General features: G+C 40.0%; 1 pseudogene; it reads left to right on the top strand.

Annotated features, from left to right (window-relative positions):
- The first annotated feature begins 2,365 nt into the window (after positions 1-2,365).
- On the top strand, positions 2,366-2,760 carry LOC111828358 (annotated as a pseudogene).
- Positions 2,761-3,051: the final 291 nt, after the last annotated feature.

Consider the following 3,051-nt stretch of genomic DNA (forward strand, 5'->3'; position numbering starts at 1 on the left):
ACAAATGTATACAATGAGTGAGGTCAAAGTTGCAGTTCCAGTCAGAAATTCTGTGTCAAACAGCATCCACAGGGAACAGAGTAAAGATAAACACTGTGAAAGATGCCTGCAGCGGTGGCAGCCAGAAACATCTATTTCGGAGACACCACTTGCAGACCCAGTACACAAAACACAGGGATCATGAGTGCTCTTTAGCCAGTGACTTGCTGACTCCTCGACCCACAGAGTACAGTGACTATTGATCACAACTGAGTGCAAAAATGAGAGGACAACAGTGATCATCTGGAAGAACACTCACATCAAAACACCTGTTGATGTCTTCTGATGTCATAGTATAAATGTCACATGATCCCTGGGCTTTGTCTTCAGTGTTGCAGCCCTTTCTAGCCTTTTCCAGGATCCACTGCATGATGTCTACACTGCCAATCTCAAGAGGTTAGGCCCTGTGATATAATTCTTTACATAGGTACAAAGCCAATTCACTGGAGAAAGGAGAAACTTTTTAACAAATAGTACTGGAACAACTGGACACTTACTGGTAAAAACAACAACACAAAATCATGACCTAAATCTCACAAACTAATACAAAATGAACATGAAATGGATTGCATACTTAAAATCTAAATGTAAAACACAATTCTGTAAAACTTAAAAAAAAAGAAAAGAAAAAAGGTTCTGGATATAGAACAAGACAAAGAGTTCTTAGGCTTGCACCATAGAAAGAAAATTGATAAATTGTATCTAGAATATATAAAGAACTCTCAATACTCAACAGTAAAAACAAACAACATGCAATCTAATTAGAAAATGATAAGACATGAAGAGATATTTCATCAAAGAGGATATTTGGATGGCAAATAAGCACATGAAAAGTTGTTCAGCATCATTAGCCATTAGGGTAATGCAAATTAAAACCATAATAATATATCACTACACACCTCTAAAGAATGACTAAAATGAAAATAATAGTGATAACACCAAATGCTGATGAGGTTGTAGAAAAAGTGTATCCCTCATACTTTGCTGATGGGAATGTAAAACAAAACATAATTCTAGAAAAAAATTTGGCAGTTTCTTGTAAAACTAAACATGCAACTACCATGTAACCCAGCAATTGAATTCCTGGGCATTTATTGCAGAAAAATGGAAACCCTTATGTTTACAAAATCCTATACACAGACGTTCATAGCAGATTTATTCATAATATACATAACCTAGAAAAATCTATATACCCTTCAATGGGCAAATGGTTAAACATATATCCCAAGTAACACTACCGAACAATTAAATGGAACAAAATATTAATAAACATAACCCCTTAAATGACTCTATAGGGAATTATGCTGAATGAGAAAAACTAACTCTGCAAGGTTACATACTGTATGATTGCATTTATGGAGAATTTTTGAAATGACAAAATTATAGAGATGGAAGACAGATTATTGGTTTCTGGGGAGTAGGTATGGGGAGGGGGTTGAAGGAAGGTGGTTATAAAAGGGCAACATGAGAACTCCTTATGGTGATGAAACTGGATTGTGTCCTAACTGTGATGTTGCATACATTAAATTATACATGTGTTAAAATTTGCATAGAACTAAACCCTCACATACACACAAGTATAAGTAAAACAGGAAATTTAAATAAGGTCAGTGGATTGTTTCAATATTAATATCCAGGTATAGTATTGTACTACTAGATGCCTGGCACAAGAAATTCGTGCGGTCCCTAGGCCTGGCCTGTGATCAGGGCCATCTTACCTGGCTGCCCGCAGCTGGCCCCACCTCCCGCTACCACCCACCCCCAGTTCCCTGTTCACCATTGAGTGATTGGAGCCTGCTGGCCGGGGGGAGGAACTGAGAGGTTGGCTCTTCTGCCTACTCGCTGGTCCCGCCCCTGCCGCAGGTTGCCCTCTGTGTGTGGGACAATTGGTGGGGCAGAGGCCTTGGCCTGGCACCACCTGCAAACCCCCCACCCACCAGTGATTCCCTATTCACCATTGGGTGATAGGAGCCTGCCGCCCGGGGAAAGGGACCAAGAGGTAGTCAGTGCACCTCATAGTGACTGGTCAAACAGTCGTTCTGGTCGTTCCGCCATTAGGGTCGATTTGCATATTACCCTTTTATTATATAGGATAGTTACACAAGTTGTTACCATTGGGGGAAGCTGAGTAACAGATACACAGGATCTCCCTGTATTATTTCTTATAAATGTATGTGAATCAAAAATTATCTTAAAACTTTTTATTTAAAAAATATGATATTTTTTGGTGTTCACAGCCACCTTTGCTCTCCAATGCCTGCGCCACCTCCAGCTCGCCAAGCTTCAGCCAAAGGAGAGGGAAAGTAAGTAAAGAGGTCTCTATACAATGGCTCATACAAAGCAGACTGCCTGCAAATCGACCGGGGGTAAAGCACTGAGGAAGCAACTGGCTACCAAAGCCACTTGAAAGAGTGTACCCTCTATTGGAAGGGTGAAGAAACGTCATTGTTACAGGCCTGGTACCATGGCACTTTGTGAAATTAGACATTATCAGAAGTCCACTGAGCTTCCCTTCCAGCGTTTGGTGCAAGAAATTGCTCAGGACTTCAACACAGACCTCTGCTCCAAAGTGCAGCGACTGGTGCTTTGCAGGAGGCCAGTGAGGCCTATCAGGTTGGCCTTTTTGAAGACACCAACCTGTGTGCTATCCATGCCAAATGTGTAACAATTATGCCAAAAGACATCCAGCTAGCACGCTGCATATGTGGAGAACGTGTTTAAGAATCCACTATGGTGGAAAACATTTTATTCTTTTAAAACAATTTCTCTTCTTCTTGTTATTGGTAGTTCTGAATGTTAGGTTTCCCCACCCCCATGGGGCCAAAAGGTACTTAAGTATATGATTGCAAGTTGAAAATAGGGAACAGAAATCAGGTATTGGCAGTTTTTCCATTTTAATTTGTGTGTGAATTTTTTTTAATATAAATGTGGGGACATAAAGCATTAATGCAAGTCAAATGTTTCAGTGAATAAGTATGAGCAGTTCAACTTTACAAAAATATAAATAAACTT

The sequence above is a fragment of the Myotis lucifugus genome, unplaced genomic scaffold (genome assembly GCF_000147115.1).
Source record: "Myotis lucifugus unplaced genomic scaffold, Myoluc2.0 scaffold_4, whole genome shotgun sequence".
Classification (NCBI taxonomy): domain Eukaryota; kingdom Metazoa; phylum Chordata; class Mammalia; order Chiroptera; family Vespertilionidae; genus Myotis; species Myotis lucifugus.